Raw genomic sequence first — 24,324 nt, 5'->3', positions numbered from 1 at the left:
AGCTTGTAGTCTAAATTGACAAAGAGTCCTGTAATTTGAAATTTGGGGATTGAGGGTAGTATCTTCTTACCTAAGACTTGTCGTTAGAATTGCCTTGTCTTTTATGATGGTTCAAAGGTCGGCAGCTAAGAGATGAGAGTCTCTAAGCCTAAAGATTATTTCTAGAGACTTATAGAAACAATTTTTTGGTTGTGATTACTCACACAAGGACTTCCCTGGTGGCTCAGACAGTAAAGCATCTGCCTACAGTGTGGGTGACCCGGGTTCAATCCCTGGGTTGGGGATATCTCCTGGAGAAGGAAATGGCAACCCACTCCAGGATTCTTTCCTGGAAAATCCCATGGACGGAGGAGCCTGGTAGGCTACAGTCCATGAGGTTGCAAAAAGTCGGACACGACTTAGCGACTTCACTTTCACTCGCACAAGAAATTGATCTGACCAGAAGCTTGATATGTTTTTGAGGGAACTGTAGTACAAAGCTGACAATTAGTTGTGATTGTCTTTACCTTCCAAGCAATCCTCATCCTTTTCTCCCTGTGTCAAACCAGGGTAAAGTAGGCTACAAAAGTTGTGAATCCCCTGGAAGGGTCATCCACTTCACAGCCTACCTTAGATATGGCTGCAGAGGACAATGACACAGCAGATCCTCCTGAGACTTGAAGTAGGCACTGTCAGATTGACTGACCAAGGGATTTATTGCCTGCAGGGGAATCTGTGATTTCTGTCCAATAAGATATGATATGGATTGTTGATTGTGGAAGACTGTGTACTTCTTATAATCTCCCTTTCTCAATGGAATTTTTGTTGAGATCACTTTGTTCTTTCTTTTTCGTCCTTGTATATATGTGAGGGGAGTTGTTTAGAGACATTTCTCTTTTAGCGATACAAATGGTCAGATGAGAGTTGTCGTATTTGGTCTTCATAGAGCAGACAGAAAATCAACCAGAGATCTTGCATCATGCAATGACTGGATGACAGAGTGGGGCTGTCTTCCTGGAAGAGAGGATGAGTATGTTGTGTTTAACACTCATGTAAAAAGTGTGTGTGTATGTGCATATTGAGTTGAGGACTGCAGACACTGTTGGCTGACCAATCTATATTCATTTCTTACCTCTATTGTAAAAATTAGAAAAGTTAAATATTTGATTTTCTAGTCTTCCCTATTGCTACAATAGTCATGTAATACAACTGTAGCCCATAAACCTGCTGAGGGACTTCACTGATAAAAGAATCAGACAGGGCTGGAGTTAATGCTTGGAGCTGCAGTGACCATCTTGAAATCATTAGGCAACAAACTTGAATGGAAAAAGTAAACTCACTCAGGTCTGCTCTTGCCTTCTGAGATGGCCCACACTCTGCCTGTGGGTGTGTTTCTCTCTAAATAAATCCATTTCTTACTTTAGAAAAAGTAAACACACTCAGGATGGTGGAACAAAAATATTAAAGATACTAATGGCATCATTAGTAAACCACCCTTAGCAATCACCAAATTCAAGGCTTTTTGTCTTGTGAGAGAAGTGAAACCATATTGTTAATACTCTTGTGAACTGAGTTCACTGTTGCCTACAGCCCAAACCATCTTAAACTGAGCAGTATAGATGTCTGTTTTCTGTACTACAACCTCAAAGATAGTTTTTGTTTATTGGTTCATTTTTAGCATGAAGCCTTTTTAGTAAATAGTTATATGAAGTAAGAAAAAGATTTTTTTAAAAAGCTTTACAATAGGCTGATTCACATGTAAATGGCATTATTGACATGTTATTATGGATAGGCGTCTTCTCCATACATGGCCTAGCCTACTTTGGTTCCTTTTTGAAATAGAATATGGGTATAGCTCAACATTGTACATTTAATATAATTAGGGAACACCTTTTGGAAATTGGTTTCCCATGCTGAGGTATGCAGTGGGAAAAGCTAAAATTGTTACCACCAAATAAAAGTCTTCAGGAAGAAATTGCTGACTGGAATAGAATATGTTCAATATAAAGTCTTGGCTTTTGTATAGAACAATCTTTTACTTCTGCATCATTGACTACTAGTAAATGTTTACTACTTCCAAAATGATGTTTTACTCTCTATGCTTTATTTCAGAGCATGCATTTTTTAATTCCAGTGTCCTTTTAAATGTTTTTTAGAACATTTCATCATTTCAGAACAATTTTTTATTCCAGTTTTTGACTCAACCATATGAGGTTCACAATTGTATTTTTCTGTTTTTTGCCTTTCTTAACATTAATTGGTTGTAGTAGACATGTGTGCCAGCTTTTTATATGAAAAGGAAATTCTTGAATACCAACCAAAGGTAAATATGGAGTTAAGGAGAACAGAAATATTTCTTTGGATGTATTTTATAGAAAAACTATATTTGGCTTCAAGAAAAACTGGCTTTTTAATTTGTGTTCACATGTTGACAAAATGTGATCCAAATCATTTTTTTTATTTTCTAAAATCTATTTTAATCTGAAGGGGTTTTAAAAAATACATTAAATTCTAAAAACAAAAGCTTTTAAAATTGTTTTTAAAATAAGCTGAGAAGGCCTGACACTGAAGATCTTATTATTACGTGTCTAAATACGCATGAAGTGATTTTCAGGTATTGAGATGTACTGGTCTCCACTATTTTCTTGCTTACTGGCTTCATACATAATATTTTGCTTTCCTTTCCTGATGTACCCTGAATCAGGCCTGACAAAAAACTACTAATATTGTAAGACTAGCGAGCTAACATCTAAGTGGGAAATTCTTAAATATATGATAAGGCTATTTTTGAGCAACCAATGTAAACTCTTTGACCTGTTTCAGCTAAGATTTGAACACTCTAGAAAGAGTTTGAAACAGAGCTGAAAGCTTGAGGATTTTCTTGATTTACTCTTATTTTTAAGCATGTATTGTTGGAGTGGTGGCTTTTATGACTATCATATAAAGTCTGTCTGCCTGGTGATTATCTACTTTTTACCCTGTTTTCTGGCTTTTCTTAAATCATATATGACGTACACGTGCCCATCTTTCACTCTGAGATGCAGCATTGCTGGGTGGATGCCTCCCTCTCTGGGCTCATCTTACGCCACTATCTGCTCAAATTGCATAAGTCTTCTCTTAGTACAGATATCCCAGTTATCTGACTACTTCTAAGTCCCCACAGTTATGATTCCGAAGGGAAGTCAAAGGTATAATAATATTCACTAATGAACGACTCACTTATAAAGCTGACTGTCCCTCATACATGCATTCTTGTCTAGCTTAGGAGCATTGTTGGCCGGTCTTTTCATGATTGTTGAATATTCCTATAAAACACAAATACATACAGGTGATTTTAGGGCAAAATTGTGAATCTTGAAAAGATGTAGGAGAGACGATGAAAATGATGTTGGGGAACTCAGATCACAAATGATACCAATGGCAAATGAAGATGTGGCAGACTTAGGCCACAACAGTTGAAAAATAGAGAAAGTGCAATGATGATGGCAACTCATCTCTTTTAAAAGTTCAATATTAGGATTCAAAGAAGGCCTTGGGAAAATTGTCAGCAATGTTAAATTTTTTACAACCATCTTTACAATTGTCCATATGAAAACTAGACATTAGATGAAGTCTGTTTATATATGATACAACTTTGTCAGAAAAATTATGCCCAAATCCCTACTTGATTTGTTCATTCTAAGGATTAACACACATTGATATCACTTATATATGGAGTCTAGGAAGAGTGGTACAACTGAGCCTATTTACAAAGCAGAAATAGAGTCACAGTTGTAGAAAACAAACTTATGGTTAACAATGGGGGAAGGTGGGGGGTGGGAGAGATAAATTGGGAAATTGGGATTTACATATACACACTACTGTCCATGAAACAGATAACTAATATTAATCTATTGTAAAGTGCAGGGAACTAGTCGATACTCTGTAATGACCTATCTGGAAATAGAATCTTTAACAAAAAAAAAGATGTATGTATGTGTATGGGCTTCCCAGGTGGCGCTAGTGGTAAAGAACCTGCCTACCAATAGAAGAGACGCAGATTCCATCCCTGGGTCAGGAAGATCCCCTGGAGCAGGGCATGGCAACGCATGCCAGTATTCTTGCCTGGAGAAGCCCATGGACAGAGTAGCCTGGTGGGCTGGAGTCCATAGGGTCCCGAAGAATTGGACACCACTGACGCGACTTAGCATGCATGTATGTGTATAACCGATTAACTTTGCTGTACAGCTGAAACTAACAACACTGGAAGTCGACTGCACTCCAAAGAAAGTTAATTATAAAACAATTAGCACATAATTGCAATTATAACCCAAACTCTTAAATATAAGATGAAATAAACCTCAAAATTTTTACCCCTGTTTTTATATGAAATTTTCATCTCTGTTTAAAGTGGATTTTTTTTTTTTTTTTTGGCTGTGCTATGTAGCACATGTGGGATCTTAGTTCCCTGACCAGGGATCGAGCCTGTGCCCCTTGTATTAGGAGTGTGGAGTCTTAATCACCAGGGATGGTTAAGACACTGCAGCACCAGGGAAGTCCCTAAGTAGACTAACTTTAAACGGCTTTTTTCCCCCTAATAGCAATTATCTTCAGAGAAAGTGATCTCATATACATTCTGTACCTGGGATATAAAAGAATTTTGTCTATCTGGGATTTTGAGAATATATTTACATATTCCATTCATAAGTAAATTCATGAGACTAAATATGTACAGTCTATTTACTATGGTAAATTTTTTAAAATTCTGCCACTTACAGGCTGTACTTTGAGAAAAGTCACTTCACTTCTCTTGGTGTCAGTTTCCTTTGTAGAATGAAGCTAATCCCTACGCTGTAAGACTGTTTTTTAAATTGTATTTGTTTATTTATTTGGCTGCACCGGGTCTTAGTTGTGGCATGTGGTGGGATTTTCAGTTGGCATGTGGGATCTAGTTCCTTGACCAGGGACAGAACCTGAGCCACCTGCATTGGGAGTGTGGAGTCTTAGCCTTGATTCACCAGGCAAGTCCCCAGATTACTGTTAAGGACTATATAATGTACCTGAGGGCTTCTGTTGTTTTGTCTGGCATACTGTGAGTGTACAGTAAATGGTAGCTCTTATTATTAACTCACATGGATACTAATGTCAGTCACATTTGAACTTTTTTTTTTTTTGGCTTTGATTTTCGTATCCACAGTTCTTGTTCATTAAAGACTGAGAGAGCGTAGAGCAGTTCTGTGACAGCCAAAGTATCATAGATATAATTTAGATTCTTTCTTGAATAATCAGTTCTATTATCTGAATCTGATTCACATTTGGGGGCTAACAAAGATTTTCTTCTTGACCAGTCTCTAGCCAGGGTCCTCTAAATTGTCTTCTTGACTAGTAGCACAACAGTAGCATGTCTTCTAACAGCTGACGCCACATCCCTAGAATGACCCTACCCTCCCATCCCCACCCCCTTTAAAGTGCCTGCTTAAGGAAAATCAAGGCTGCCAAAAGAATTTATTTTTTATTTCAGCCAGCACCTGAAGATAGAGTTCCTATCTCCCAGTCTTTATGGGAGTGTAGGAGCTTACCTTGGATGACTGCCAGTTAATAAACCCAGATAGGACTCACATGGAAAAACCTTTGCGCCTTCTTGCTTTTTGTAATTTTTCAAGTCCTTCACTCTACTAAGCCTCCACTCACTTCCCCTCCCTATTCCCTCATTCTCTCTTGAAAACACCTAGTCACCTCATAGATTCTTGCCTTCTTTGTTATAGATTGCTGCTAAGTCACGTCAGTCATGTCCGACTCTGTGCGACCCCATAGACAGTAGCCCACCAGGCTCCGGTCCTGGGATTCTCCAGGCAAGAACACTGGAGTGGGTTGCCATTTCCTTCTACAGTGCATGAAAATGAAAAGTGAAAATGAAGTCACTCAGTCGTATCCGACTCTTTGCGACCCCATGGACTGCAGCCCACCAGGCTCCTCCGTCCATGGGATTTTCCAGGCAAGAGTACTGGAGTGTGTTGCCATTGCCTTCTCCTGTTATAGATTAATTTACCATATATACATAGGTTTGTTTCTGGGTCCTCTATTCTGTTCCATTGATCTATGTGTTTGTTTTTATGCCAGCACTATACATTTTGATTGCTGTAGCTTTATAATATAATTTGAAAGTATGGAATGTGATACCTCTAGCTTTGTTCTTCCTTCTCAAGGTTGCTTTGGCTATTTGGGATCTTTTGTGGTTCCATACAAATTTTAGGGTTATTGGTTCTGTTTCTATAAAAAAATACCATTGGAGTTTTGATAGGGCCTGTCATATGTAGCCTTTATTACGCTGAGGTACGCTTCATCTGCATCTGCTTTGTTGGGAGTTTTTATCACACATAGATATTGAATTTACCACATAGTGTTCTTCATTGTGGAATCAGGCTTCAGTCGGGGATCATTTACCTTTAGCCTTTAGAAATTTAGAAATTTCTTCATTGTTTTTTGTAAAGCTAGGTCTATTAGCCACAAATACACTTACCTTTCATTTTAGTGTGTTTCAATTTTGTGTCATTTTTTGAAGAATATTTTTTTAATTAATTTATTTTTTTAATTGAAGCATAATTGCTTTACAGAATTGTGTTGGTTTCTACAAAACATCAGCATGAATCAGCCATGGGTATATGTATGTTTTTGTTAGATATGGAATTCTAGGATAGAAGAATTTTTGTTTTTTCTTCAGCACTTCAAAGATACCATTTTTCTGCTGACTTACTTTGTGATGGGAAATTAGCCATTGGGTGTTTTTTAAGCTAATCATCCCATTTCTTGAATTCTCCAGCTTTTGGCAACCGCTGTTTCACTCCCTGCCTCCAAGAGTTTAACTTTTCCATATTCCACATACAAGTAAGATGATGTAGTTCTTGTCCTTGTGTGTCTGGCTCACTATACCCTGTGTCCTCGAAGTTCATCCACATTATCACAAATGGCAGGATCTCCTTCTTCCCTAAAGCTGAATAACAATTCATTGTTAAATACACTACACCAAAATGACTCCACCCATTCATTTGTTGATGGAGGCATAGATTGACTCCCTATCTTGGGTGTTGTGAATAACACTGCAGTGAATGTGGGAGCTCAAATAGTTCCTCGAGCTTTGATATCATTTCCTCTGGATGCATACCTAGACAGGGGGCCACCGGACCACACGGCAGCTCCAATCCCAGTCTTTGGCGCAGCCACCATACTGGCTTCTGTGATGTTTGCACCAGTCTACCTTCTTGTCACAAAGGCTCCCTTCTCTTCACATCCTCACCAACACTTTTTTTTTGTCTTTTTAGTAATAGCAGTTCCAACATGTATGATGTGATATCTCACTGTGGTTTCAGTCTGCACCTCCCTATTGATCATTGATGTTGAGCATCATCCTGTATATTCGTTGGCCATTTGTATGTCTTCCTTTGAAAAATATGTATTTAGGTCCTCTGCCCATTTAAAAAATCGGGTCATCTGTCTTCTTGCTGTGGAGTTATTTGAGTACCTGATATATTCTAAATATCTACTCCTTACCAAATGTATGGTTTGCAGAATCCTCTCCTATATCCTCTCCTATATATTTTTTAAGGTAATATGAAGATATCACCATATTAATTCTTCCAATCCATGAACGTGGAATATCTTTCTAATTATTTGTGTCATCTTCAGTTTCTTTTTTCAGTGTTTTATGGTTTTCACTGTACAGCTTGTTCACCTCCTTGGTTAAATTTGTTCCTGAGTATTTTATTCTTTTATAAATGGGATTGTTTTCTTAATTCCTCTTTAGATAGTTTGTTGTTAGTGTATAGAAGTACAACTGCTTTTTTGTAAATTGATTTTGTATCTTGCAGTTTCACTGAATTCATTGATTAATTCTATACATTTTTTGGTGGTGTCTTCAGGGTATTCCATATGTGATATCATGTATCTATAGACAGAGGGAATTCTATTTCTTCCCCTTTTTTTTTTTAAATCTAATTGCTCTGACTAGGACTTTCACTACTGTGTTGTCTTCTTCCTGATCTTAGAGGAAAAGCTTAAAGCTTTTCACTGTTGGGTATGGTGTTAGCTGTGACCTTGTCATATAAGGCCTTTTTTATGTTGAGGTATGTTCCATCTATGCCTAATTTTTTGAGAGAGTTTTTAATCATGAAAGGATGTTGCATTTCATCAAGTGCTTTTTCTGTAACTATTGAAATGATTGTAGGATTTTAATTCTTCCTTTTGACACTGCACTCCTTCTTGGGTGGGACTTGAACCTAGCTAAAACTCAGACTTGTGCTCGAACCCACAATCCCTGGCTTAGGAAGGAACTTGAACCCCTGCCTTTCGATTAAAACCACTCACCTGGTGTCAGGACTTACTGAAGCTCAGACTCTTTTGTCTCATCATGGAAACAATTCAGCAGCAGGCAAAGACCAAGTTTATCAGCATAGGATGCTTGTGAAAGATACAGGGAGGTGGGCAAAGGAGCACAGCCCCAAGAACAAAGAGGGCTACATTTTTATAATCAAAGAAAAATTGGGGAGGGGAGGAGACCACCTTCTTCCTCATTCTTGGACAGACATGAAGACTTACATCATTAGTTCCTCCTTTGGCCCTGCATGGCCATGTCATGACAGACACCAGGACTGTCATGGTGCTATTTAAATCATATGTACATTAGCAAAAGGGTGGTAAAAATATTAAAATATGGTAATTCATCTCAGGTTTTGGTATAATGTCCTCTTTCACCTAATTTCTTTCCCTTTTCACCTGTATTTCTTTCCTGGTTACATGCAGAAATGCTACTCTTCAAAGACTGTTAACTCTCTGACTTAAAGTAACAGGATTCAGACCCATATCTGTTGTCTTGCATTTTAACTGTCAGGGTTGTGACTTGTGTTTGGTGCTTGGATGCACCTGGTCTTCCTTCAAGGTAGTGTAGATTGTTGCTAGATTATTGGATTCTCTTCTTGAGTGGTCATTAGCTTGCAACAGTCTCCCAAACTGCCTTAAAATTTCCTGTCTTTAGTCTCCTAGAGGGATTTTTAAACTGACTGATTATCTTATTCTATCCCTAATCACTTTTGTTAATAAAGAGAATCTCATTGATTGAATCGTGTATGTTGAAGCACTTACATCCCAGGAATAAATCCCACTTGATCATGGTGTATCTTTTAGATTTCTAAAAGATGGTGACCTTTAAAATTTCTAAAATACTGTTGAATTGGTAGTGGTTGAATTGGTTTAATTTGCTAGTGTTGTGTTGAGGATTTTTGCATCTATTTCATCCAGGATATTGAACTGTAATTTTTAAATTTTTTCTTGCTCAATCTTAATAAGTGATAGTCAATTTTTCTAAACTTTTCAAAGATTAGATCAATTTCTGGCCTTGTTAATTCTCTGAATTGTATGTTTGCTTTTCATTTTGTTGTTTCTGTTCTTTGTTTCCTTCTTTAAACTTTCTTTGAATTGTTTTCTTGTTCTTTTTAGCTGAATGTTTAGCTTAACATCTGTAAGCCTCTTTTTCCCTTAACATATGCATTTAAGGCTGTAAATTTTCCTCTAAATGTTGCTTTAGTTTCCTCCACATTTTAATATATAATATTTCCGAAATTGATATGTATGATCCTATTACCATTTATTTTGTTGTTTTGAGTTAAAATATATTTTTAATTTCTTCGCTGAACCATTTAAAATTTCTAGTTTATTCTCACTATGGTCAGAGAACTTACTCCATATGATTTCAGTCATTTAAACATTTCTGAGACTTGCTTTTCAGTAATGATATGTTTTTATAAATCTGTGTATGCTTGAAAAAAAAGTTTATTTAGCACTTGTTAGGAGCATTGTTTACATATCTTTATTAGCTCAAGTTTTTTTTATATTATGTAGTTCAAACTTATATCATTGTTCAAACATTTTGCCTAAAAGAAATAAACTTCCAGCAACAATTTTAAAAAGTGGGTTTATTTCGGATCAGCAGAGAATTTCAGTTCAGTGTCTGCAGGCATGGTAATCTACGTGCAAGTCCCCACACAGCAAAGTTAAAGAGAACACTTTTGTACAGGGAGAAACAAATTGAAAAGGCTATAATAAACAAAGAGTTCATGACTTTCTTATTGGCTGAGTTCCTAAGAGGAGATGGGGGAAATCTTCTTCCTGTTTACTCTATCTCCTTTGATTCATAGTGTGTCTCTGGCATCTGTTTTATTTTCTCTCCTTTTGCCTTCTTAGGGATTTTTTGTTTCAGCTTTCCCCTCTGCTAGTTTGTTTAAGTTTGAATTTAAAACACTGTTTCTATTGTACTGGTAATTACCCTAGAAAGTACCAGATGCATTCTTCATTTACTGAAATCTTTCAGACTTTATTTTTTTGGGCTCCAAAATCACTGCAGACGGTGATTGCAGCCATGAAATTAAAAGACGCTTACTCCTTGGAAGGAAAGTTATGACCAACCTAGATAGCATATTGAAAAGCAGAGACATTACTTTGCCAACAAAGGTCCGTCTAGTCAAGGCTATGGTTTTTCCAGTGGTCATGTATGGATGTGAAATTTGGACTGTGAAGAAGGCTGAGCGCCGAAGAATTGATGCTTTTGAACTGTGGTGTTGGAGAAGACTCTTGAGAGTCCCCTTGGACTGCAAGGAGATCCAACCAGTCCATTCTAAAGGAGATCAGTCCTGGGTGTTCTTTGGAAGGAATGATGCTAAGGCTGAAACTGCAGTACTTTGGCCACCTCATTCGAAGAGTTGCCTCATTGGAAAAGACTGATGCTGGGAGGGATTGGGGGCAGGAGGAGAAGGGGATGACAGAGAATGAGATGGCTGGATGGCATCACCGACCCAATGGACATGAGTTTGAGTGAACTCCGGGAGTTGGTGATGGACAGGGAGGCCTGGCGTGCTGCAATTCATGGGGTCGCAAAGAGTTGGACACGACTGAGTGACTGAACTGAATGTCTTCAATGGCACCCCACTCCAGTACTCTTGCCTGGAAAATCCCATGGACGGAGGAGCCTGGTAGGCTGCAGTCCATGAGGTCGCTAAGAGTCAGACGACTGAGCAACTTCACTTTGACTTTTCACTTTCATGCATTGGAAAAGGAAATGGCAACCCATTCCAGTGTTCTTGCCTGGAGAATCCTAGGGACGGGGGAGCCTGGTGGGCTATGGGGTCGCACAGAGTCGGACACGACTGAAGTGACTTAGCAGCAGCAGCAGCAGCAATGTCTTCGGAAACTGAAATTAAAACCTCAACAAGATACTAACTACTACCTACCTACTAGAATAACTATAATAAAAAATACTGACAATATAGTTTTGGCAAGGATATAGAGAAACTGAAAGCCTTATACAATACTAGTGGAAATGTAAAATGGTATCGCCACTTTGGAAAAGTGAAAAAATTTCACTTCCAAAGTCAAAAGTGTAACTTTTGCTCTCAATCCCACAAAATAAAAGGATCTTAGGACACATTTAATTTACCCCTTGCTAACTTTCATGCTTTTGTTTTTAGGTATTTAATGCTACTTGGATATTGCTTTGCTGTGCCTAGTCGCTCAGTTGAATCCAACTCTTTGCGACCCCATGGACTGTAGCCTGCCAGGCCCCTCTGTTCATGGGGATTCTCCAGGCAAAAATACTGGAGTGAGTTGCCATGCCTTCCTCCAGGGGATCTTCCCAACTCAGGGATCGAACCCAGGTCTCCTGCATTGCAGGCAGATTCTTTACTGTCTGAGCCACCAGGGAAGCCCAATACTGGAGTGGATAGCCTATCCCTTCTCCAGGGGAACGTCCTGACCCAGGAATTGAACCAGGGTCTCCTGCATTGCAGGCAGATTCTTTACCAGCTGAACCCAAAGGACATTTCTACTTTTTATATAGTGTTTATTTAGCTTTGCCACCATATTCACAGCTTTCTTGGCCCTTAATTCCTTTTTACAGCTAGAATTATTTTCCTTTTTTGCATTCATTCTTCACATTCTTTCCATTCATACTTTAATGCAGCTTTTTTTAGTACAATTTTTTTCATTTTTGGTTTATTCAAAGTGTCTAAATTTAAAAATCTGGTATGAATATTTGTGTACAAATCTTTTGAGTGGACATATGTTTTCATTTCTTTTAGACAGATTCTTAGGAGAAAGATTGCTGGGTTTTATGATAAACATATGTTGATGTTTTTAAGAAACAGCCACACTTTTCCAAAGTGGTGGTACCATTTTACATTTCCATCAGAACTGTATGAGACTTCCAGTTTCTCTACATCCTTGCGAAAACTATATTGTCAGTATTTTTTATTATAGTTATTCTAGTAGATAAGTAGTAGTATCTTATTGAGGTTTTAATTTAAGTCTCCCTAAGTTGAAAAAAAATGATTGCCCATTTTTTAATTGGATTGTCTTCCTTTCATTTGTAAGAGTTCTTTATATTGTCTGGATACAAGTCTTTAATCAGATATATGATTTGTAAATATGTTCTTTCTTTCTGTGACTTGCCTTTTCATTTTCTTAATTTTTTTTATTGAAAAAGTTAAACTTTGATAGTCTAACTTGTCAACTTTTTCTTTTATGAACTGTCCTCTTGCTGTCATATTTAAGAAATCTTTGCCTAACCCAAAGTCACAAAGATTTTCTTTTAGAAGTTTTATAGTTTTAGCTCTTACATTTAGGCCTGTGATGTATTTTGAGTTAATTTTTCTGTATGCTACAAGGTAAAGGTATAATTCTGTGTTTTGCACATGGATATTCAAATATTCCAGCACCATTTGTTGAAAAGACTACCTTTTCCTCACTGAATTACCTTCATACTCTTGTTGAAATAATATAAGGGTTTGTTCTAAGCGTGTAGTTCTTCATCTATAGATTAAACACGTTCACTATCAGTATCCCATCAGCATTTAAAAAATAGTAATTGGTAAGCTAATTCTAGAATTTATATAGAAAGGCAGAGGACCTAGAATAGCTGAAACGATTTAGAAAAGGAACAGATCTGGAGGACTTAGACTACCTGATTTCAAAATTTGCTGCTGTAGCCATTGAAGTGTTAGTCACTCAGTTGTGTCCGACTCTATGACTTCATGGATTGTAGCCTGCCAGGCTCCTCTGTCCGTGGGGATTCCCCAGGCAAGAATGCGGGAGTGGGTTGCCGTTTCCTCCTCCAGGGACTCCCCCTAACCCAGGGATTGAATTGCGTCTCTTATGTCTCCTGCATTGGTAGGCAGGTCCTTTACCAGTTAGTGCCACCGGGGAAACCCAGTGGTGTGGGTAGCCATTCCCTACTCCAGGGGATCTTCCCAAGCCAAGGATCGAACCTGAGTCTCCTGCATTGCAGGCATATTCTTTAGCATCTGAGCCATCATCAAAGGAGTGTGCTTATTTCCAGGAAGAAAAGAGATATGCCAACTTTAGGCCATTATTTTTATTTTATTTTTGAATTCTTTTCCATTATGGCTTATTATACAATATTGAATATTGTTTATCTATCTTATTTATAGTAGTTTGTATCTGCTAATCTCAAACTCTTGACTTATTGCCCCCACGTTTCCCCTTTGGTAACTATAAGTTTGTTTTCTGTATATATGAATCTGTTCTGTAAAAAGTTCATTTGTATCTTTTTTAGATTCCACATATAAGTGATATCACATATTTGTCTGACTTACTTCACTTAGTATGATCCATGTTGCTACAGATGACATTGTTTCATTCTTTTTTATGGCTGAATATTATTCCATTGTGTATAAATACTACATCATCTTCATCCATCCATCTGTCGATGGACATCTAGGTTGCTTCCATGTCTTGGCTATTGTAAATAATGCTGCTGCGAACATTGGGGCACATGCATTTTTGGATTATGGTTTTCTCTGTATACATTCCCAGAAGTGGGGTTGCCAAAAGATATGGTAAATCTATTTTTAGTTTTTGAGGAACCACCATACTATTTTTCATAGTAGCTGCACCACTTTATCGGAGAAGGAAATGGCAACCCACTCCAGTGTTCTTGCCTCAAATCCTGTGGACAGAGGAGCCTGGTAGGCTGCTGTCCATAGGGTCACACAAAGTCGGACACGACTGAAGTGACTTAGCATGCATGCATGCATTGGAGAACTGAATGGCAACCCACTCCAGTATTCTTGCCTGGAGAATCCCAGGAACAGAGGATCCTGGTGGGCTGCCCTCTATGGTTTCGCACAGAGTCAGGCACAACTGAAGCGACTTAGCAGCAGCAACAGCACCAATTTATATTCTTACCAAAAGTGTAGGACAGTTACCTTTCCTCCACACCCTCTCCAGCATTTATTATTTGTAGACTTTTTAATGATGGCCATTCTGACCGGTGTAAGGTGATATCTTATTGTGGTTTTGACTTGCATTTCTCTAATAATTACTGATGCTGAGCATCTTTTCATGTGTTGTTTGCCATCTGTATGTTCTCTTTGGAGAAATGTCTCTTTAGGTCTTGTGCCCATTTTTTGATTTTTTTTTTTGTTTGTTTTGCTATCGAGCTTTATGAGCTATTTGTGTATTTTGGACATTAATCCCTGCTGGTTGCATCATTTACAAATATTTTCTCCCATTCTATAGATTGTCTTTTCATTTTGTTTATGGTTTCCTTTGCTATGCAAAAGATTTTAAGTTCAATTAGGTCTCATTTGTTTATTTTTGTTTTTGTTTTTATTACTCAAGGAGGTAGATCCAAAAAAATAATTGCTTCAATTTATATCAAAGAATGTCCTGACTGTGTTTTCATCTAGGAGTTTTATAGTGTCCAGTCTTACATTTAGGTCTTTGATCCATTTTGAGTTTATTTTTGCATACGGTTTTAGTGAAATCACTTATATATGAAATCTAGAAACATGAGGATTTCACTGGTGCTATAGTGGAGGAGAGTCTGCCTGCCGATGCAGGGGACATGGGTTTGATCCCTAGTCTGGGAAGTTTTCACATGCTGCAGAGCACTAAGCCTGTGCACCAGAGCTACTGAGCCTTTGCCCTACAGCCTGCATGCTGCAACCCATGTGCCTAGAGCCCATGCTCTGAAACAAGAGAAGTGACTGCAGTGAGAAGCCCACACACTACACCTAGAGAGTGGAGCCCCCTGCTCTCCACAGCTAGAGAAAGGCCACGTGCAGTGGTGAAGACCCAGTGCAACCAAAAATAAATAAATAAAAATTATTAAAAAAATAATCCAACTGTTTAAAAAATGATACAAATGAACTTATTTACAAAACAGAAATAGACTCACAGACATAGAAAACAAACTGTGGTTACCAAAAGGGAAAAGGGGAAGGGATAAATTTGGAATTTGGGATTAACAAATACAGACTACTATATATAAATAAATAACAAGGACCTACTATATAACACAGGGAACTGTATTCAATAGTTTATAATAACCTATAATGGCAAAAAGTTTAAAAAAGAATAGAGACATATATGTGTAGCCGAATCACTTTCCTGTATACCTGAAACATTGTAAATCACCTATACTTCAGTAAAAAATAAAAGTTAAAAAAAGCAGTAGTTATTACTGTTATGCTGAATTTGGTAGTAGTTCTAGATTTGAGCAAGAGATAGAGTGTTGGAAGGGCTGTCTAACAAAATCAAAGAAGACTACATGCAATAAATAGTATGATTAAGACACTGAGTATTTGAGGGCTGGGGCTGTGTGGAGTGGGCACCAGGCCAACTGTCAGGTTGAGGTTGCCCTGGGCCCAGGTAAGGACTCATCCAGGTGTGCCCTATCCACCTAGGAAAAACTGCTCTGTCCCTGCCTTCCACTTGGCCCAGGAGGGTATGTGGGTGGGTATGGGCATTGCAATATGCTCTGGGACTGCTTCCTGAGCCTCTGAATAAGGCCATCAGGCCCTGGTTGCATGCCTACTCTAGTGAGAATTCTGTCCTCATGACAGCCCCATGACTGACTCCTTCTGCACTCCTGGATTACACACTTGACTGTCGACATGCAGTAACTTCCTATGTCTCCTTGGGCTAATGCGGGCCAACCCCAAACTGAAACCCAGGGGTCTCGGATCCTAAAGGAAAGCATAATTAATCAACACAGTTTGCATGTTCCTCCCAAGGACTGGCCTCTAGGCCCAGCAGGTGGGGCAACTCTTAAGCCAAAGCAACTGCCACAGAAACAGAAGACAGCTCCTTGCTCTAGTGGTTTCTGCTTCTCGTTCCTGTTACTGCCTTTGGCCCAGGGACATGGCAGATCCAGTGTCAGAAGTGGAAGCTAAAGTTGATGGCAGAGCTAGAATCCAGAGTGATTACCAAGCCCATTTCTCTGCCAGCAGATCCAGTGGAACCGAAACATCTGGAGTACAGGCCAGTGAAGGTCAGGAGGCACTTTGACCTCCAGGTTGCTGTACATGATGTCTTGGACCATGGTGGACCGTGCCCGGGAGGCTGGCCTCCTGGCTCCCTTTGTTTACTAGTGCCTACCTTGGCACTCCCTTTCACTGTGCTGACCTGGGAATCACCATTCTGCTAAACAGGGTGTTTGTGCCCAGGAAGAAAGTGAATCCTGAAACGTGGTATAAAGTCTAGATTGAGGGAGAAGTGGGCCTAGTCGTGGTGCTGAGGCTGACAGAAACCAGGAAGTCATTTGTCTCCAAGACTAATCCAGACAGAACCACTGGCATTACCAGGACCTGGAGACCATGGCCAGGCTCCCAGGTACAGACCCCATTTTCATTGATGCTGACTTCCAGAGCACGGTTCTTGAAAGACCCATTGGAAGACAACCAGAGTCACTCTGAGGACTGAGCACCAGTCCTCTGTGCAGTCACGTCATACCTGTGGTTTAAGTAATTCCTACCTTGGACTCCTGGTATGTGAAGAGATTAGATGATGTAGCCCTGTCCCTGAATTATTAGGAAGTCACAGAGTAAACATTTCAAGAGATTTGATTTTATGCTGGATCATGTGCTATTGGTATAAATAAATCCCTATACTACAAAAAAAGCAGCTGAATATTTGAGATGTTATGATAAAGCACAGTATTCTTCACTTGTCCCTCCAGCCTACCAAAAAGAAGGCAACTGTCAAGCTCTCAAGCTGTTTAAGAAAAACAAGGTACAAATAAAATGCATATTCACATACAGCATGATTTTAATCAATCTAGAGTTGAAGAGAATCTATTTTGTCTTGCTGTTGGGAATATTATCTAATGAATAGCCCAAGTATTTTGGCCTTGAAACAAGAGAAGAAAATATTCACATGGCATGGATCTGCTGTTAATAGTATTTATAGTAATGTTGATAAAACTATAGTTTATTGGTTTTCAACTTTTACATCTAGAGGCAAAGTTATGAAACACTTTTTTAGGGTCACAGATGAGAATGTAAATGTTAAAAACCTTCATGATATAGGAGTCAAGGTATAGCTACCAAGGCAGAAAGAGGAAGAGGGGAGAGAAAAGTTGGAAGCAAAGTTACTGTAAAGTTAAGCCGGTCTGTGAATTGACTCAAGTTCATTGATGAGGACCTAGAAGTATGAGTATATTATTTAAAATTGCAGATATAACCAAGAGAAGAAATAGAGACAGTGTAACTTATCAAACATTCAAATCAAAGAAGTAGAGGGTAGTGTAAGACAGCTGAAGCCTCATCTTCCATTGCTGGGGGTTAGATGTTGACTAAAGTGCTAAAGCCTTTGACTGTGTGGATCACAATAAACTGTGGAAAATTCTGAAAGAGATGGGGATACCAGACCACCTGATCTGCCTCTTGAGAAATTTGTATGCAGGTCAGGAATCAACAGTTGGAACTGGACATGGAACAACAGACTGGTTCCAAATAGGAAAAGGAGTATGTCAAGGCTGTATATTGTCACCCTGTTTATTTAACTTATATGCAGAGTACATCATGAGAAATGCTGGACTGGAAGAAACACAAACTGGAATCCAGGTTACCAGGAGAAATATCAATCACCTCAGATATTGCAGATGATACCACCCTTATGGCAGAAAGTGAAGAGGAACTAAAAAGCCTCTTGATGAAGGTGAAAGAGGAGAGTGAAAAAGTTGGCTTAAAGCTCAACATTCAGAAAACGAAGATCATGGCATCTGGTCCCATCACTTCATGGGAAATAGATGGGGAAACAGTAGAAACAGTGTCAGACTTTATTCTTCTGGGCTCCAAAATCACGACAGATGGTGACTGCAGCCATGAAATTAAAAGATGCTTACTCCTTGGAAGGAAAGTTATGACCAACCTAGGTAACATATTCAAAAGCAGAGACATTACTTTGCCAACAAAGGTTCGTCTAGTCAAGGCTATGGTTTTTCCAGTGGTCATGTATGGATGTGAGAGTTGGACTGTGAAGAAGGCTGAGCGCCAAAGAATTGATGCTTTTGAACTGTGGTGTTGGAGAAGACTCTTGAGAGTCCCTTGGACTGCAAGGAGATCCAACCAGTCCATTCTGAAGGAGATCAGCCCTGGGATTTCTTTGGAAGGAATGATGCTAAGGCTGAAACTCCAGTACTTTGGCCACCTCATGTGAAGAGTTGACTCATTGGAAAAGACTCTGATGCTGGGAGGGATTGGGGGCAAGAGAGGAAGGGGATGACAGAGGATGAGATGGCTGGATGGCATCACTGACTTGATGGACATGAGTCTGAGTGAACTCCAGGAGTTGGTGATGGACAGGGAGGCCTGGCGTGCTGCGGTTCATGGGATCGCAAAGAGTTGGACATGACTGAGCGACTGATCTGATCTGAAAGTGCTAAATTTAGAAATAGAGAGGATAAGCATTTTGAATTGTGGAAGAAGAGCTTGCTGTTGGTCACATTTGTTCTTTTCTTATTTCTCTGATAATTTCTTAACAGGCTCCTTCTACAAAAGTTCAGTGTTGGTATTTTCCAGGGGTCAGTCCATGGCCTCTGTCTCATACAACACATGCACACTGTGAGCTAGTTCGTTCACATAAATGACTTCAGGAACTGCCTGTATCTCTGAGCTGATGGTTATCCTGCATGTAAGATTTGCATTTTCAGGCAATTCCTTCTACATGTCCCAGTAGCACTTTAAAGTTAACATGTCCAAGTAGTAATCATTATCTTACTCATGAACTCTGTTTCAGTATTTCATTTTTTTTTAACAGTTTTATTGAAACATAATTTATACACCATAAAATTCACCTTTTTTTTTAGCCTGATCAATTATGCTTATCAAATTTGCAACTACCTCAACAGTCCAATTGTAGAATATTTCTATCATTCTAAAAAGATCTTTTATGTTTATTTGTATCATTTCCTTTTCCCACCCCCAGTCCCAAGCAATTATTAATCTATTCCTGTCGCTTGATTTGCCTTTTCTAAAGATTTCATACCCCACGTTCAAGGTAAGAGAAACCCAAGTAAGAAGGTAGGTGTTGTGAGAGGGCATCAGAGGGCAGACACACTGAAACCATAATCTCAGAAAACTAGCCAATCTGATCACATAGACCACAGCCTTGTCTAATTCAATGAAACTAAGCCATGCCATGTGGGGCCACCCAAGATGGACAGGTCATGGTGGAGAGGTCTGACAGAATGTGGTCCACTGGAGAAGGGAATAGCAAACCACTTCAGTATTCTTGCCTTGAGAACCCCATGAACAGTATGAAAAGGCAAAATGATACGATACTGAAAGGGAACTCTCTGGGTCGGTAGGAGCCCAAAATGGCACTGGAGATCAGTGGAGAAATAACTCCAGAAAGAATGAAGGGATGGAGCCAAAGCAAAAACAATACCCAGTTGTGGATGTGACTGGTGATAGAAGAAGGTCCGTTGCTGTAAAGAGCAATATTGCATAGGAACCTGGAATGTCAGGTCCATGAATCAAGGCAAATTAGAAGTGGTCAGACAGGAGATGGCAAGAGTGAATGTCGATATTCTAAAGGAATTGGTGAACTAAAATGGACTGGAATGGTTAATTTCTACTACTACACAGTAGTAGACCATATACCTACTACTGTAGGCAGGAATCCCTTAGAAGAAATGGAGTAGCCATCATGGTCAGCAATCTCAAAAACGACAGAATCATCTCTGTTCATTTCCAAGGCAAACCATTCAATATCATGGTAATCCAAGCCTATGCCGTAACCAGTAACGCTAAAGAAGCTGAAGTTGAATGGTTCTATGAAGCCCTACAAGACCTTTTAGAACTAACGCCCAAAAAAGATACCCTTTTCATTATAGGGGACTGGAATGCAAAAGTAGGAAGTCAAAAAAACCTGGAGTAACAGGCAGATTTGGCCTTGGAGTACAGAACGAAGCAGGGCAAAGGCTAATAGAGTTTTGCCAAGAGAACACACTGGTCATAGCAAACACCCTCTTCCAAGAACACAAGAGAAGACTCTACACATGGACATCACCAGATGGTCAACACCAAAATCAGATTGATTATATTCTTTGAGCCAAAGATGGAGAAGCTCTATACAGTCAGCAAAAACAAGACTGGGAGCTGACTGTGGATCAGATCATGAACTCCTTATTACCAAATTCAGACTTAAATTGAAGAAACTAGGGGAAACCACTAGACCATTCAGGTATGACCTAAATCAAATCCCTTATGATTATACAGTTGAAGTGAGAAATAGATTTAAGGGCCTAGATCTGATAGACAGAGTGCCTGATGAACTGTGGACGGAGGTTCGTGACATTGTACAGGAGACAGGGATCAAGACCATCCCCATGGAAAAGAAATGCAAAAAGGCAAAATGGCTGTCTGGGGAGGCCTTACAAACAGCTGTGAAAAGAAGAGAAGCGAAAAGCAAAGGAGAAAAGGAAAGATATAAACATCTGAATGCAGAGTTCCAAAGAATAGCAAAGAGAGTTAAGAAAGCCTTCCTCAGTGTTCAATGCAAAGAAATAGAGGAGGGAGGAGGGTTCAGGATGGGGAGCACAGGTATACCTGTGGCGGATTCATTTTGATGTTTGGCAAAACTAATACAATATTGTAAAGTTTAAAATTAAAAAAAAAAAAAACTTTAAGTGCTCAACCTACAAAAAAAAAAAAAAAGAAATAGAGGAAAACAATAGAATTGGAAAGACTAGAGATCTCTTCAAGAAAATTAGAGATACCAAGGGAACATTTCATGCAAAGATGGGCTCGATAAAGGACAGAAATGGTATGGTCCTAACAGAAGCAGAAGATATTAAGAAGAGATGGCAAGAATACACAGAAGAACTGTATAAAAAATAGCTTCACGATCAAGATAATCATGATGGTGTGATAACTGACCTAGAGTCAGACATCCTGGAATGTGAAGTCAAGTGGGCCTTAGGAAGCATCACTACGAACAAAGCTAGTGGAGGTGATGGATTTCCAGTTGAACTATTTCAAATCCTGAAAGATGATGCTGTGAAAGTGCTGCACTCAGTATGCCAGAAAATTTGGAAAACTCAGCAGTGGCCACAGGACTGGAAAAGGTCAGTTTTCATTCCAATCCCAAAGAAAGGCAATGCCAAAGAATGCTCAAACTACCACACAGTTGCACTCATCTCACACGCTAGTAAAGTAATGCTCAAAATTCTCCAAGCCAGGCTTCAGCATTACGTGAACCGTGAACTTCCAGATGTTCAAGCTGGTTTTAGAAACGGCAGAGGAACCAGAGATCAAATTGCCAACATCTGCTGGATCATGGAAAAAGCAAGAGAGTTCCAGAAAAACATCTATTTCTGCTTTATTAAATATGCCAAAGCCTTTGACTGTGTGGATCACAATCAACTGTGGAAAATTCTGAAAGAGATGGGAATACCAGACCACCTGACCTGCCTCTTGAGAAACTTATATGCAGGTCAGGAAGCAACAGTTAGAACTGGACATGGAACAACAGACTGGCTCCAAATAGGACAAGGAGTACGTCAAGGCTGTATATTGTCACCCTGTTTATTTAACTTATATGCAGAGTACATCATGAGAAACGCTGGACTGGAAGTAGCACAAGCTGGAATCAAGATTGCCGGGAGAAATATCAATAGCCTCAGATATGCAGATGATACCACCCTTATGGCAGAAAGTGAAGAGGAACTAAAAAGCCTCTTGATGAAAGTGAAAGTGGAGAGTGAAAAAGTTGGCTTAAAGCTCAACATTCAGAAAACAAAGATCATGGCATCTGGTCCCATCACTTCATGGGAAATAGATGGGGAAACAGTGGAAACAGTGTCAGACTTTATTTTTCTGGGCTCCAAAATCACTACAGATGGTGACTGCAGCCATGAAATTAAAAGACGCTTACTCCTTGGAAGGAAAGTTATGACCAACCTAGATAGCATATTGAAAAGCAGAGACATTACTTTGCCAACAAAGGTCTGTCTAGTCAAGGCTATGGTTTTTCCAGTGGTCATGTATGGATGTGAGAGTTGGACTGTGAAGAAAGCTGAGCGCCGAAGAATTGATGCTTTTGAACTGTGGTGTTGGAGAAGACTCTTGAGAGTCCCTTGGACTGCAAGGAGATCCAACCAGTCCATTCTAAAGGAGATCAGCCCTGGGATTTCTTTGGAGGGAATGATGCTGAAGCTGAAACTCCAGTACTTTGCCCACCTCGTGCAAAGTGTTGACTCATTGGAAAAGACCTTGATGCTGGGAGGGATTGGGGGCAGGAGGAGAAGGGGATGACAGAGCATGAAATGGCTGGATGGCATCGCCGACTCGATGGACATGAGTTTGAGTGAACTCCGGGAGTTGGTGATGGACAGGGAGACCTGGCATACTGTGATTCATGGGGTCTCAAAGCGTCGGACATTACTGAGTGACCAAACTGAACTGAACTGAAAGATTTCACATAAATGAAATCATACAATATGTGGTTTTTGTGACTGGCTTCTGTCACTTAGCATGTTTTTGAAATTCATGTACCAACACACCATCCGTTTTTACTGCTGAGTTGTATTGCACTGTATGGCTGTACCATATTTTGTTTATCTGTTTATCAGTTGATGGACATTTGAGTTGTTTTCTAGTTTGGGGCATTATGAATAATGTTCTAAACATTATAGTCCTGTCTTTGTGTAGATCCATATTTCCATATCTCTTGGATTCATTTACGACAAATTTGGGCTTCTCAAGTGGCATAGTGCTAAAGAACCTGACTGCCAGTGCAGGAGACGTAAGAGACGCAGGTTCAGTCTCTGAGTCAGGAAGATTCCCTGGAGGAGGGTATGGCAACCCCCTCCATTATTCTTGCCTGGAGAATCCCATCAACAGAGGAGCCTGGCGGGCTACAGGCCATGGGGTCGGACAGAACTGGACACGACTGAAGCAACTTAGTATGCACGCATGGAAATTTTATATTTTAACTTTTTAGGAAGGTATCGAATTATTTTCTAAAATGTGCAATTTTATAGTTCCACTAGCAATGAGAGGTCTAGTTTCTCTTTGTTATTGTTTCCCATTTTTCTTATAGATATTCTAGTAGGGTGTGAAATGGTACCTCAGTGTAGATTTTAAAAAATATTTTTATTTATTTATTTTTGGCTGTTGTGGCATGTGGGAGCTTTTGTTGCAGCAGAGGAGCTTCTCTCTAGTTGGGACGTGTGCCGGTTCTGGAGTGCGTGGGCTCTGTAGTTGCCACATGCAGGCTTAGTTGCTTCCTGACACGTGGTATCTTAGTTCCCTGACTGGTGATCGAACCTGTGTCCGCTGCATTAGAATACAGATTCTTATCAACTGGACCACCAGGGAGGTCCCATCTCTTTGTGGTTTTCATATACGTTTCCCTAATGGGTACTTGCCTGGAGGAGGGCATGGCAACCCACTCCAGTATTCTTGCCTGGAGAATCCCCATGGACAGAGGAGCCTGGCAGGCTGCAGTCCATGGGGTCGCAAAGAGTGGGACATGACTGAGCACAGCACAATGTGTACTTGAAGGTTAGCCTTGATTTTTCCTTTTGTACCCTGCTATCTCACTCTGGGAGTGTACCTATTAAGTATATCTTTAATTCTCTCCTTTATGCTCATTCCCATTACTTTATTTCTTCACTATTTTTGATTATTAAAATGGCCTCCAAATGGTTTTCTCTGATAGCAGTTCCTCTGCAGATTGTAGTCTATTTTTCTACACTATTATCAAAATGAATTTTCTAAAATGTAGGTGTGGTCATGCTACTTCTTTGCTAAAAACCTTTCCAAGGAGCCCCATTGCCCTTTAGATAAAGTCCACTGTCTAAACCCTGCTTGTTTTACAAGGCTTGTTCTTGCCATCGTCCCTCACCATCGTCTCCTCTTATAAAGCCACATACACACCCTGAACGCATCATGACCTGTAATCTACCTGCTGTTACCTGAACACATTAGGATTTTCTTTCTTCTGTGCCTTTGAGCATGCTGTTACCTCTATCGGAAAACAATAAACCCTTACTTGTTCTTCAAGGCTCAGCAC

At 39.5% G+C, this 24,324-nt stretch overlaps 1 protein-coding gene and 1 pseudogene across 6 annotated transcripts in view; both read left to right on the top strand.

Moving 5' to 3' along the window:
* The window catches only part of NRG4 (neuregulin 4), a 118,173-nt gene that overhangs the window by 19,030 nt on the left and 74,819 nt on the right, over positions 1–24,324 (top strand). The window lies entirely within an intron of this gene.
* Positions 15,751–16,810, top strand: LOC616763 (surfeit locus protein 1-like; annotated as a pseudogene).

The sequence above is a fragment of the Bos taurus genome, chromosome 21, assembly GCF_002263795.3.
Source record: "Bos taurus isolate L1 Dominette 01449 registration number 42190680 breed Hereford chromosome 21, ARS-UCD2.0, whole genome shotgun sequence".
Taxonomy (NCBI): domain Eukaryota; kingdom Metazoa; phylum Chordata; class Mammalia; order Artiodactyla; family Bovidae; genus Bos; species Bos taurus.
The sequence above is the reverse complement of the archived record's forward strand: the minus strand, read 5'-3'. Positions and strand labels throughout refer to the sequence as shown.